Source organism: Rhinoraja longicauda, chromosome 8 (assembly GCF_053455715.1).
Source record: "Rhinoraja longicauda isolate Sanriku21f chromosome 8, sRhiLon1.1, whole genome shotgun sequence".
In the NCBI taxonomy this organism is placed as follows: domain Eukaryota; kingdom Metazoa; phylum Chordata; class Chondrichthyes; order Rajiformes; family Arhynchobatidae; genus Rhinoraja; species Rhinoraja longicauda.
This window is the reverse complement of record NC_135960.1, coordinates 18376622-18391886: the sequence shown is the minus strand read 5'-3', so window position 1 is coordinate 18391886 and position 15265 is coordinate 18376622. Positions and strand designations below refer to the sequence as shown.

The 15265-nt window shown below is 41.9% G+C and overlaps 1 protein-coding gene across 1 annotated transcript in view; it reads right to left on the bottom strand.

The window, feature by feature from the left end:
* Nucleotides 1-15265, bottom strand: part of gtdc1 (glycosyltransferase-like domain containing 1) — a 313882-nt gene that overhangs the window by 233608 nt on the left and 65009 nt on the right. The window lies entirely within an intron of this gene.

Below are 15265 nucleotides of genomic sequence, written 5' to 3'. Positions count from 1 at the left end.
AAGCTGCTTTGTTTTATCAGTGTGTAATATTCCAATCGATTTAACCCAAAATCAGTTTATCCTTTGGTGCAACATGTGCCATACTCATTCCCTAGTTTTATTTTTTAAAAGCCAAAATGCACTGAAAACGTATTGCACAGAGAAACAAAAATTGTTAAAGTCCAGAAGTTCAATGCTCAACAAATTCTTTGGCCCATCAAGAAACCGTTTATCCTTATTGAAGTTTTCCTTCCCAACAATACTGTTATTTAAAAGCAAGCTACTTTTTTTTTCAGTTTCTGCACTTCTGAGAATAACAGGCAGGGGAAGAAAAACAAAGACCTGCAAAAGTACATTGATAAACACTTATATTGTTTCCACTACTGGACTGAAGAGCTGTGCAATTATTTAAGTGGTCTTCAGTATAATCTATAGCTGTAAACCTGAATTATGCAATGGTGTGCATGACACATGGCTTTTCAGCACAGGTGCTTGCTTATTCCAAATTCAAACTTTCTGGTTGGATTCTGGATCTAAAGGTAAAACAAATAAAACAGGTAGGTGCCAACTTTAAAATGACAACCACTGCTATGTGATGCAAAACATAACCTCTTCAAAATATTATCAAAATGGCACTTTTGCTAAATAGTGTTAAGTACTTAATAGCTTTGCCCTTTCTGGCTACCTAGCCTCAGTCCTTCCTCTGTCTCTCCCCCACCCTTTTTATGTGCATTCGCAAAGAAGAAAATGTGTATGTGCGTGGACAAACATACATACACACACGCACCTATTTCTGTGTTAAATATACATTTCCAAATAGATTTTAAATATTATTTTGTTGTAAAAGTGATTTATACCCCAACATAAAACAATAATGCCAAGGCCCATTACTTTAAATGCAATAGTTCCACAGCAATGTATTATTAGATTACATCCTGCCTCACCTCATAAAGAACAATAATGAACTTGCAGGTGTGTATGACGATAAGCAATGCACCTAAGGATTACTTTAGTCATTGAATTCACTTGATACAGTTTTTAAATTAATCATGCTATAATATTAAAGATTCCATTGTACCCCACGGATGGTTTACTGCACTGAATTTCATAATTCAGGTAAAGGTCGTGCAATTATATGTATCAGTCACCATCATTTTATAGAATCTTAAAATGCATTGTGCTACACTGAAATTGTATTTTCAAAGAAGCAACATTTAACAACACGGCTGACTTATATTCGCAAATGCTTATGTAGATTGTGTCCATTCTGAAATATGATCTGTATAAAATTAGAAAAAGATAACATCTCTTTAATAATGATCATCTTTAAATTCATCATTGCCTCAATAATACCAATTCTAACTGTATAGTAAATCACAGATTTTAAAATGATTGATCTCTTCCCGCTAGTCTATCTATTCAAATATTAAACATCCATCACATATTTTATTTTTGCCTCGGTGCAGAAATATCTCTTAATTCCATCAGTTCAATTTTGTGTTGCTTTGAAAGAATAAAATAACAGAACCTGAAAATTACTGGTGACAATGTATCAGGGCAAATAAAATTAATGCATTCCCAGAGCACCATTGAACCAAGCACTTTTATGTTAGTCTTAATCCCTTTGACAAGGAAACAGAGAAATGGAGTGTAAATACTTTGCCCTCGTCTGTTGAAACAGGTATGAGAGAGGATGATTCTTCCCATTTCAATCCTACATTTTGCTGTGCTCAGTGTCATTAAACCAGCCCCAAAAGAACACAGGTAAAAAGACACAGTGATGGATGCTTTAGTTGATAAGAAAAAGGATGTCTGCTCGCTTAATGCTGGCTAGCCACCCACCCACCCATCTGGAAATCGCACAAGTACATACCTTTCTATTAGTGTCACCAGGATGACCGGATGTTGTCTGAATATGTGTGCATGTTATTACACTGTGCAAACTCTTAGAAATTTGCTTTAAAGTTTGGCCTTATCATCCTGTTTTAATAAAATGCCTATCATGAGAAATCAATTACAAAAGTTAAATCAGCCCTTCATGTTTATGACATGGATTCATATGATATTACACTCTTCAAAACTGCTTGGTTCTGTCAGTGAAACAAGTCTGCAATGAAGTATCATTATTGCCTCAGGCAGAAATATCTTAAAACCAAAGCACATGATTTTGCATACCTTAGGATTTACAGTACATAGGCAATGCAATATGTATGGCCACTGAGAGATTCCTGTCCTTTGATCCTCAAGCAAGCTCATTACTTGCTGTTTGTGACTGGATCGCTATCATTGAGGTGATCAAATTAAAGTACTATTCAACTCAATCTGTTTATTAAGCAAATTGGAGTACTTACAGCAATTATCAAAGTACTTTCATGTTCCCATGACACATTTCCTTTATTTCCATGCATTGTACCATGCAAGGAGAATTTAATCATTATTAACTGATACCAACATGAACTATTTATATTGAGCCTTTAACATAGAAGAAAATATTGCAAAGAGCTTCAGACGATTGCCACCAGACAAAATCCGACACTGAGCTGTGTCAGGAAATATTAGGATCTGTGACCAAAAATTTGATCAAAGAGATAAGTTTTAAGGAGCATCATGAAAGAGGTGGAAAGCAGATGGATGGGAAGGTAAAAGAAGAAAATGCAAGCACATGGCACCAAATCAGCAAAAAGCACAAGTACCAAAGTGGAGTGACAAAATAAATCAGAAAAGCCCATGGTGGAGGAACATAATGTAGGTGCAAGAGGTTAAAATGATAAGGAGGCAAAAAGCATGGATGAGAAGTTTAAAATTAAAGCAATGCCTATTCAGTATAAGCCAGCCAGCACAAGGAAGCTGAAGTTTGTGTTGGAGAAGAAATTTATTTTATTGGCTGAAGTGAAGCAAATTGGATCACACAACTGATTTCCATTTGACTTTCAGTACACTTTAATAACTTCTTTCACAAGTGAACAAAAGCAATAGTGTTATTACATTTATTGTCTCACTTGTTTCCACGTTTGCCCACTCAAACCTATACGGACCCTCAAAGAAAGGTAAATACATTTAAAGGAACAAAGGGATCTAAAAGCCAAATACTGCAGATGTCAGAAATCTGAACTAAAAATAGGATGCTAGAAATGTTCAGCAAATTAGAGAGCGTCTGTGGAGACAGAAACAGCATTAACATTTCAGGTTAATGTTCTTTCATTAGATTTGAAATAAGTTAGAACTGAAACAAGTTGCAGAGAAAGCACTAGGGTGATGAGAACAAAAGGCAAAGTCTATGATGGGGTAGGGAAAGGAGATGGTGATATTGGCAGAAAGATTTCAAAGGGCAATGAATAACAAAAGATGTTCCATGCTGTATGACTCTAAGCAGCTCCTAGCTTCACGGCTTAACAGAACGTCACAGTGGCTGCCTTACAGTGCTTGCAGCACCGGAATCCCGGATTCGATCCCGACTATGGGTGCTGTCTGTACGGAGTTTGTACTTTTTCCCCGTAACCTGCGTGGGTTTTCTCCGAGATATTTGGTTTCCTCCCATTCCAAAGACGTACCGGTATGTAGGTTAATTGGCTTGGTCTATGTATAAATTGTCCATAGTGTGTGCAGATAGTGTTAATATGCAGGGAACGCTGGTCGGCATGGAATCGGTGGGCCAAAGGGCCTGTTTCCACGCTGTATCTCTAATATCTAAATAAAAAGTGACCTACATGTTGTGTTCATACCAGGAGGGCATGCTCCTGGAGGAGCAGATGATCTGAGAGGCTTTTAGAAGAGTCTGCAAGGAGGTGGCTACAATAATCTCCTCCAGGACTGAGAATATCCATACGATACAGCAACTGCAAAAGAAATCTCATAGAAACATGGAAACTAGGTGCAGGAGCAGGCTATTTGGCCCCTCAAGCAAGCACCACCATTCATTGTGATCATGGCTGATCATCCACAATCAGTGCCTGCCTTCTCCCCATATCCCTTGATTCCACTAGCCCCTAGAGCTCTATCTAACTCTCTTTTAAATTCATCCAGTGAATTGGCCTCCACTGCCTTCTGTGGCAGAGAATTCCACAAAGTAGGGCGGCACGGTAGCGCAGCGGTAGAGTTGCTGCTTTACAGCGAATGCAGCACCGGAGACTCAGGTTCGATCCTGACTACGGGTGCTGTACTGTAAGGAGTTTGTACGTTCTCCCCGTGACCTGCGTGGGTTTTCTCCGAGATCTTCGGTTTCCTCCCACACTCCAAAGACGTACAGGTATGTAGGTTAATTGACTGGGTATATGTAAAAATTGTCCCTAGTGTGTGTAGGATAGTGTTAGTGTGCGGGGATCGCTGGGCGGTGTATGTAACAAATAAACGACTATTGACTTGGTGGGCCGAAAAGGCCTGTTTCCGCGCTGTATCTGAAATATGAAATATGAAATAATAATATGAAAATTCACAACTCTCTGGGTGAAATTTTTTTTTTCTCACCTCAGTTTTAAATGGCCTCCCCTTTATTCTTAGACTGTGGCTCCTGGTTCTGGACTCCCCCAACATTGGGAACATTTTTCCTGCATCTAGCTTGTCCAGTCCTTTCATAATTTTATACGTCTCTATAAGATCCCTTCTCATCCTTCTAAATGGGGATTAACCTCGTGACCCTACGCTGCACTGCCTCAATAGCAAGGACATCCTTCCTCAAATTAGGAGACCAAAACTGCACACAATGCTCCAAATGTGGTCTCACCAGGACCCTGCTGACTGCAGAAGGACCTCTTTACTCCTATACTCAAAACCTCTCGTTATCTCAGTGTCTTATGTCAGAGTGACCTTTCTATATGGAGAATGGAGATCCTTTACACAGAGGATTGGATTCATTTAGCAACATGCCACACAGAGATATAGAAATGTTGTGGTAAGTCAATTAAATAACAGGACTGGGGATTCATCATATACTGTATTATAATCAGCGTAGGTGGACGTGCAAAATATGGTGCGAGGGAATTTTACACATCATCTGGACTTCCCCAAATGACTGTAGCACTTGCCTCTCTTTAGGCAGTGACTTGCGTTTGATGATGAATTACTTTCACAGAATGCATAATGACTGCAAACAGTATCTTCGAATGTGGAATGGCTGTCACACGCAAGTTACCACATGAACTTGACACACAAAGTCGTGATGCGATCACAAGGTCCAAGATAACTGGAGACCAGGTTCTGCTGTACAGTTTACACTCTCTAAGATGATTTGCTAAACTCAATCCACGTGTACTCGCCCAATACTCATGCACACAATCCTTAAAAATATATTTCTGTGTTATTTTTCCTTGCCCTGCTTCATTAATCTTTGCTTACCCTTCCTCCCCACTACACCCTTCATCTCCCATTCCACTCCAAATCCCATCCTTTCCTGCTCCGTTGCTCCAATCAGTGGCTTCACCCCAGTTACTTACTCTTGCCTGATGTAAACCCAGCCACACCAACATTCCAGGGCCATTTCAGGGAAAGGGCTGACTAATATAGTCTGGAGATTCAGGGCCAGCCTAATGACCACACTATCTCTGGGCACCATTTCAGAAAAGGCTGTTGTCCTACTGCATACCAATCTACTGGCTCATTCAGTGCACAGTATAGTTTATGTTGGTCCAATAACCAGCATATTCCTTCATTGATTACAACGCTAGATATGGTGCAAGCTCATCTTTTACTCAGAAAAAGTTGTGGATCTAGACAGCAGTATATAGAAAAAAAAACAAGCCATCCCCGTAATTCAATCAATGTTACCAAAGAGCGTATCAGGCTACTCAATCAGTTCCTGAGAACTGGTCAATTTATTTTATTTTCCTAAGGAATGTAACTCTCAGCTCAGCTGAGACTGTGCTTTGACTGTTGGAGCTGTGTGTTCCAACTTTTGTCAACTATTGGCTTAAATGACGATGAGGGAATAACAACATCAGTCATATGGTTGATACCAGGATGTCATGCACTGACATGGATTATGCATTGAGTGTCTGATCCAAATTCACAATTGCTGCAATTTCACCAAGAAATGTTTGTGAGCACAATTTACTCCCAATAAAGTAGAATTTTGCGCAATTGCCATTCTAAATTATAATCTTTCAATAAAATAATTTGATTTGAAACATGCAAGTTTTAGTTCAATCATTGAGAGGTTCAAAGAACACAATTCCTCAGTCCATAATTGTTAAACTAAATTTTACTATAGAAATGAAATTTCTGGCATCCGTCCATCTGCGGGAGATGATGGTATGGCTTGGCATTGTCCTGCTTGGAGAGGGGGATTTTTCAGTGTGCTCTCCATTTGATTTGGCCGCTGAGCCAAATTAGATTCTGGAGTAGTTCCTGAGGATTGGAGGCTAGCTAATGTAACCCCACTTTTTAAAAAGGGAAGGAGAGAGAAAACGGGGAATTATAGCCCAGTTAGCCTAACATCGGTAGTGGGGAAAATGCTAGAGTCAGTTATTAAAGATGTGATAGCATCACATTTGGAAAGTGGTGAAATCATCGGACAAAGTCAGCATGGATTTATGAAAGGCAAATCATGTCTGACTAATCTTAGAGTTTTTCGAGGATGCAACTAGGAGAGTGGATAAGGGAGAACCAGTCGATGTGTTATATCTGGACTTTCAGAAGGCCTTCGACAAGGTCCCACATAGGAGATTGGTGTACAAACTTAAAGCACACGGTATTGGGGGTTCAATGTTGAGGTGGATAGAGAATTGGTTGGCGGACAGGAAGCAAAAAGTAGGAATAAACGGGTCCTTTTCGGAATGGCAGGCAGTGACTAGTGGGGTACCGCAAGGCTCAGTGCTGGGACCCCAGTTATTTACAATATATATTAATGATTTGGACGAGGGAATTGAATGCAACATCTCTAAGTTTGCGGATGACACGAAGCTGGGTGGCAGTGTTAGCTGCGAGGAGGATCCTAGGAGGCTGCAGAGTGACTTGGATAGATTAGGCGAGTGGGCAAATGCATGGCAGATGCAATAAAATGTGGATAAATGTGAGGTTATCCACTTTGGTGGCAAGAACAGGAAAGTAGAGTATTACCTGAATGGTGGCCAATTAGGAAAAGGGGAGATGCAACGTGACCTGGGTGTCATGGTGCACCAGTCATTGAAAGCAAGCGTGCAGGTGCAGCAGGCAGTGAAGAAAGCGAATGGTATGTTAGCATTCATAGCAAGAGGATTTGAGTATAGGAGCAGGGAGGTTCTGCTGCAGTTGTACAGGGCCTTGGTGAGACCGCACCTGGAGTATTGTGTACAGTTTTGGTCTCCTAATCTGAGGAAAGACATGCTTGCCATACAGAGAAGGTTCACCAGATTGATCCCTGGGATGGCAGGACTTTCATATGAAGAAAGACTGGATAGACTCGGCTTATACTCGCTGGAATTTAGAAGACTGAGGGGGGATCTTATAGAAACATAAAATTCTTAAGGGGTTGGAGAGGCTAGATGCGGAAAGATTGTTCCCGATGTTGGGGAAGTCCAGAACCAGGGGTCACAGCTCAAGGATAAGGGGGAAGTCTTTTAGGACCGAGATGAGAAAAAAATTCTTCACACAGAGAGTGGTGAATCTGTGGAATTCTCTGCCACAGAAGGTAGTTGAGGCCAGTTCATTGGCTATATTTAAGAGGGAGTTAGATGTGGCCCTTGTGGCTAAAGGGATCAGGGGGTATGGAGAAAAGGCAGGAACAGTTTACTGAGCTGGATGATCAGCCATGATCATATTGAATGGCGGTGCAGGCTCGAAGGGCCGAATGGCCTACTCCTGCACCTATTTTCTATGTTTCTATGAGCCTGGGCAGGTAAATGGGAATGCAAACTTGCCCAGCATCTGCATTCCCCTCTCGACCTAATAGGCTGATTCCAGAGGAACGGCGTGGCTGATACATCTGGGGCCTACTCGGTTGCAGGAGTTGCCGGAAGGCGGACACACGAGGGATCAGCCGACCGTCTCTAGGGACTCCAGCTCCAGTGCCTTTGGCTCTCCTGAGCCTTACCCACAAGGCCTTACCTACTTAACCCATAGTTAGGACCTGGTTGATAGACGTCAGGACGTGTCCACACGCCGGGGGCCAGAGTTCCTCTGAGATCCCTGAGCAGTTTAGCCTGTGACTGAAGATGGCCCCAGTTACCATGTGTTGCCACGAGGAGGCACTGCGAGATTCTTGATGATGCAGAGGTTATGTATTGGCAGAAGGAGGCTTACGTACTTGGCTACCATTTTCGCAAAATTTGCTAGCCAGCGGCATCTGGATTTGTTCCAGGGCACTAGACACGTGCAACACCCTGTGGCTCGCACCACCAACACACAGAAATGAAATAAATAACTGTTAAATGAAAGTATATACATATAGGAGATATCCATCGAGACATGAAGATTGCCACAGTGGCCTTGCAAGTGAAGGTCCAGATAGCCTTACAAATCTGCAACTTTAAAGGTTACACTGGACAAATGACAGCCTTGGGATAGAAAGTCTCAGGGTGAAGAATTTCAAACAGTTTTTGAGGTTAATTTATAATATTTATAATATTTCCTTAACGCAGAGACACAAGCTATGTAGTAAACAAACCGAACATAATAAAAAAAAGAGGAATTGAGAGTTGTTATTGAATTGCAGAAAGACACAAATATGATTATTTTGCATTTAAAAGTTCAGAGTTCTTTTTATATACACAAATACCCATAATCAATAAGCTAGAAAAAAATTCCATTCAAATATTATCTTGTTATTTTGTGAAAGAGGTATGTATAATACAGCATTCTGTGAGCTGATTAGTCATTCCTACAGATGGGGGAAAAATTCTGGTTACAAAGTCTAATTATTTTCAATAAGTGTTTCATAAGGTCATAAGGAATAAGAATTTGGCCATTTGGCCTATCGAGTCTACGCCATTCAATCATGGCTGATCTATCTCTCGTTCATAACCCCATTCTCCTGCCTTCTCCCCATGACCTCTAACATCTGTTCCTATTTAATTATGCCTCAAAATTCTGGTAATCCATGTAAACAATTAAGTGGCTTCTGATGTGTAACTGATGGAGAAGGGTGGTATTATGAGAATTGTAAAACTGAAATTGTCGAGGAAAGGGGGTAACAGACCTCATTAGTAAACAAAATGTGTAAGAAAGAACTGCAGATGCTGGTTTATACTGAAGATAGACAAGTTCAATGGCACTCTCATAATTTTGTCTGAATTAAAAGAGGTATTGAACCACCAGTTATCTGGTGGACTGGGATATATCTACAATGCTCTGTTGGATAGAGCTGTAAAGCTAAACCAATGAGAATAGCAGGGGAAACAATGTGTACACACATCAAGAAAGGAGGGTTAGGTTCAATCTCTTTCATCCTGAGAAAAGGTGGCAAAAAGGAGACTCAGAAGACGTATTTAAAGTAATGAGAGCTTTAGATAGAGTATATAAAGATTGTTTCATTTATGTAAAGAGTAAATTTAAAACCCATCATTACAAGTGTCACCAAGAATCATAACAGGATGTTCAGAAATACCATCACTGAAAGGTTGGAGAGATTGCAGAACTTGCTCCAATTGGAGGCGGGCAGGGCAAATGCTATAGATACATTTAAAGGGAGGTTCGATAAGCATATGAGTGTAAAAGCAATAGATACAGAGAGATTCAGATGAAAAAAAGAGGAGAAACTCCGGTTAGTAATGCCAGTTATAGACTGGCCAAAATGTACGAGTGCTTAATTAAAACATTACAGAATGGGCTGGACATTGATGATAGTCCTCAGAACTTCAAAATGAAACCACTTCTGGAGGGAAAGTTACATTAGACGCAATGAACCATCTATTACTGAAGGAAGTTACAGTGGATAAATTCATCCTTGACTGCTATTTCCATATACAATTAGGAAAAATGTCCACTAGTTGCATTAAAGGTAATGGAATAAAACAATGTGAGAATATTCTCTTTGTTATTTTAATTGTGAAATTCTGCCACTGTGGACTAATCATAAGTAAAAAGGAAACTCAAAGTGCTGGAGTGACTCAGGGGGTCAGGCAGCATCTCCGGATAACATGGATAAGCAATATTTCAGGCCAGGATCCTTGGTATGCATTTGCAGTGTTGAATATGAGAGGAATGTACAGACTGATGTTGCCATCAAGGGACCCGACCCAAAAAGTCACCTATCCATTTCTCCATTATCCGCTGAGTCACTCCAGCACTTTGTGTCTTTTTCTTATAAACCAGCATCTGCAGTTCCATGTTTCAACATATATAAAAGCAATCTAAATTACAGAGAGATGTTTCAGGAGCATTGCAAAGAGGGAACTAAGTCTGGCACAGAGCAACACACATAGCAATATCACTTGTTTAAATACTTCTCTCCGACAGTGGGAGGTGATTGATGACATTCATGGAAATGTATGATGGCTACATCAGTCTGTACATGCCTCTCGTGTTCAGCACTGCAATTGCATACCAAGGTGAGAGCATCTTATAATGCAAATCATGAAAAACATTATATTCTTAGCAGGAAAGAAAAATGAGAGGAAACTCAGAATTGGACATGTTTATGTTCATTCATAACAAAAGAAATGATGCCTTAATTCTCTGATAAGGAAAGCCAACACACAATGAAAAAGGCCCACAGTTAAGGCCAAGATCATCAGTAAACTGCACTTGGTTACTCTTGCTTCTCTTTAAAGGTGCAACGTCAATATATTAACTATCACTTTTCAAGGAGCTCTTATCTTTGGGACAATATTTCACCATTTCCACGCATTACAACCTAACCCAACTTTATTTTTTATACTATCTTCTTACGGGTCAAACATCCTTGTATAAACATACTGGGAAGAGATAGAAAAGATTAGCAAATGTCAACAGTTAAAGAAGCCAAATATGTAATTGGGAACACCTTGAGACAAGCACCTGAGAGTAACCAACTAATATTATCAATGAAAAAAAAAAGTTTTAATCTACTGGTTAAAAAGGGTTGAAGATATTAAGATCGCTCTTAAGTAATACTCAATGGTCAAGTCAAGTCAAGTCAAGTCAAGTCAATTTTATTTGTATAGCACATTTAAAAACAACCCACGTTGACCAAAGTGCTGTACATTTGATTAGGTTCCAATAGAAAAAAAAATGAAAACATACAGTAGCACGCAAACAGTTCACAGCGCCTCCTCAATGAGCCTCAAACGCTAGGGAGTAGAAATATGTTTTGAGCCTGGACTTAAAGGAGTCGATGGAGGGGGCAGTTCTGATCGGGAGAGGGATGCTGTTCCACAGTCTAGGAGCTGCAACCGCAAAAGCGCGGTCACCCCTGAGTTTAAGCCTAGACCGTGGGATAGTGAATAGCCCCAAGTCGGCCGATCTGAGGGACCTGGAGTTAGAGAGGGGGGTTAGAAGATTTTTGATGTAGGGGGGGGAGTGTCCATTTAGGGCTTTATACGTGAATAGGAGGAGCTTGAAGTTGATTCTGTACCGTACAGGGAGCCAGTGGAGAGAGGCCAGAATCGGGGTGATGTGGTCCCTTTTACGGGTACCCGTCAGGAGTCTCGCTGCGGCGTTTTGGACCAGTTGCAGGCGGGACAGGGAAGATTGGCTGATCCCAGTGTATAGGGAGTTGCAGTAGTCTAGGCGGGAGGAAATGAAAGCGTGAATGATTTTTTCTGTGTCGTCGAATTTGAGGAAAGGTTTGATTTTAGCTATGGTTCGAAGTTGGAAGAAGCTGGCTTTTACCACAGCGTTGACTTGCTTATCAAATTTTAATGCAGAGTCAAATATCATGCCGAGGTTTTTGACATGCGGTTTGACTAGGCAGGATAGGCTTCCAAGACTGCCTGTTATCAATTTGATGGAGTCGGGGGGGCCGAATAGGATGACCTCAGACTTGCTCTCATTTAATTGGAGGAAGTTCTGTGCCATCCAACATTTTATGTCCTCAAGGCAGTGTGAGAGGCTGTTTAAATTTGACTGGTTGTTGGGTTTCAGGGGGAGGTAAAGCTGAGTGTCATCGGCATAGCAGTGGAAAGAAATGCCGTGCCTTTGAATGATTTGGCCAAGGGGGAGCATGTATAGAGAAAAGAGAATGGGGCCTAGGATTGAGCCTTGTGGAACTCTGCAGGAGAGGCTAGCTGGAGCAGAGGAATAACTGCCTATGTTGATGGCGAAACTCCTATCTTTGAGGTACGAAGCGAACCAGCTCAGGGCAGTGCCATCAATGCCAACCGCGTACCGGAGACGGTCAATAAGGATGGTGTGGTCCACTGTATCGAATGCTGCGCTGAGGTCGAGAAGGAGCAGGATTGCACAGTCGCCGGTGTCGATGGCGAGAAGCAGGTCGTTGTGTACCTTCAACAAGGCAGACTCTGTGCTGTGGTGGGCTCTGAAACCTGACTGGAAACTTTCCAGGATGGTGTTTTGGTGCAGGTAGGGCACTAATTGGTTAAGGATTGCCTTTTCAAGGACTTTTGACAGGAATGGCAGTTTGGAAATGGGTCTGTAGTTGCTAGGCAAGGTGGGGTCTAGGTTAGGTTTTTTCAGTAGGGGCTGGACCACTGCGTGCTTGAAACTGGTTGGAACAGTGCCAGTGGCCAGAGAACTGTTGATAATAGAGAGGATGCTGGGACCAGCTATTGCAATGACATCCTTCAGAAGGGCAGTGGGGGCAGGATCAAGGGGGCAGGTTGCAGGTTTCATAGCGGAGATAAGCTTTGCAAGGGAGGATAGAGTGACGGGTTGGAAGCAGTCCAATTTAGATGAACAGACTAGTGAGACAGCTAGGTCACGGGTGGGAGGGGAAATGTTCATTCTAATATTCTCAACTTTGTTGGTGAAAAATTTAGCGAATTCTTCGCACTTAGCAGGGGACCCAACTAAGCTGGTACTGGGGGCGGGACATATGACAGAGGTAATTGTTCTAAATAGGACCTTGGAGTTATGAGAGTTTTTGGAAATAAGGTCGGAGAAGTATTGTGCTCTAGCAGACTTTACTGCTTCCTGGTATTTGAGAAGATTGTTTCTCAGAATTTTGAAGGAAATTTGAAGCTTGTCACATTTCCATCTCCTTTCTGATTTTCTGCACTCCCTTCTTAGGGCTTTGGTGGTGTCATTGAGCCACGGCCGACCTTTGGGCTTAGGCTTTTTCATTTTAAGGGGAGCGATAGAATCCAGGATGGAAGAGCAAGTGATATTAAATAAAGAGGCGAGATCCTCAGTGCTGAGATGGGGGGGAGAGGCCTCAATAGTGCAGATGTTGGGGGCAGCTGTGAGAGCCTCGGAGAATTTACTGGCAGTCAATGAATTTATGTCGCGGGAGTAGCGAACAGGGAGATGAGATTTTGCGGGAGATAAAGGCAGAGATGCGTCAAAAATGATAGCGCTGTGGTCCGATAGACAGGCTTCAGTAGTTTCAATGTTGTTGATTGGGAATCCGGACGATAACACTAGGTCGAGAGTATGGCCTAACTTGTGAGTGGGTCCCGTGGTGTGAAGAGTCAGATTGAAGGACTCAACCAGGTGCATAAATTCACTCACAAGAGGCTTAGTGGGACAGCAAACATGAATATTAAAGTCACCAAGAATCATGATCCGGTCAAATTTGGGCAAAATGCTAGAAATCAGATCAGCAAATTGGGTGATGAAGTCCTTATGCATTTTTGGTGGGCGATACACAAGAACAATTAAGAGGGGGTAGGCTAGGCCTACTTTAATTAGTTGCACCTCGAAACTGGAGAAATGATCAGCGTTCAGGAGGCGGCAGTTGAAATGTTTCTTAAACACAGTGGCTAAGCCCCCACCGCGTCCGGAGAGCCTAGGCGAGGTGAAGAAGTGACAGTTATCAGGACAGAGTTCCACGAGTGGAGCAAGCTCACCAGGGTTAAGCCAGGATTCTGTGAGCAGTAGGAAGTCCAATCCACGGGTGATGAAGAAGTCGTTGAGGATGAAAGTCTTGTTTTGGAGGGATCTTACGTTGTTTCAAAATATTATTTAGGTATTCAGGAGGTCAAGGCTCAATCTAAGTTCTGTATAAACTTAATTCTGGCATGTGTGTGACATCTTGTAATAAAATGTCACACTACTATTTTTTATTTAAAAAAAAAAAAAATAGTTGGAGGAACTCAGCAGGTCAGGCAGCATCTGTGAGGGAAATGGACAGTTGATGATTCCGGTCAGGAACCTTCTTCAAACTGATTGTAGATGGGAGACGAAAACTGGAAAAGAGAGGTTGGGGTGGGGCAAAGCCTGACAAATTAAATGGGGGGATACAGGTGAAGAGCAGGGGGGAGGGGTTGATTGGAAGTTTGGTGGACTAAGTGACAAAGGCTAGAGGTGAAAGGGAGACACGACACGATGGCGCAGCAGTAGCGTTGCTGCCATACAGCACCAGAGATCCGGGTTATATCCTGACTAAGGGTGCTCTCTGTACGGAGTTTGTACATTCTCCCCGTGACCTGCGAGAATGTTCTCCAGGATCTCCGGATTCTTCACACACTCCAAAGACGTACAGATCTGTAGGTTAATTGGCTTAGTATAATTATAAATTGTCCCTAATGTGTACAGGATAGTCTGCGGGGATCGCTAGTCGGCACGGTCTCAGTGGGCCGAAGGACCTGTCTCCACGTCGTAGCTCTAAACTAAACTGAACAAGAAGAGAGTCGGATAAGGAAAGAGAGGTGTGATATGGAAAGCCAGAGGGAGGCACATGGGCGGAGAGGGCAAGGGTGGAGTGGAACGAGGGGGGATTAAAACGGATCTGTAGGACTTGGGGATGGGAGATATGCGTACGGAGGAGGTGAAAAGAACAGGGCAACTCGAATGATGGGAAAAATGTGTGTGTAACTGGCTTGAGATGGAGGGGTATCCCTTGAAATTGGAGAAGTCAATGTACATAATGTTGGGTATACAATTCTCATTGATCCTATATCAAATGAGACATCAATTTACATACCTTTTTTAAAAACATAAATAGCTCATATGTTTTTTAAAAGTAAAGGAATCAAAGGAAACCCAGGAAACCTTGCTTAGGCATAGTTTGGATTTATTTGTTGCTCGCCTTAACTTCATCACAAATCATGAAATAAACAGTCAGCACTAATGGAGGTAGACACAGCATTGTGACTCAGCTAATGCAGCTGACCATGATTTATTAACAGCCATTCTGATACAACCCTCCAAGAGTACAGGGGGGAAAAAAAGCCATTCAGCCCATTGAGCACGTTTCCTTTTTTGTGACATGTACAATATATCTGTGTAACCGACACAAATCAATTTCCCCTCCATGCAGCTCAAGCAAAATTCCAGAATA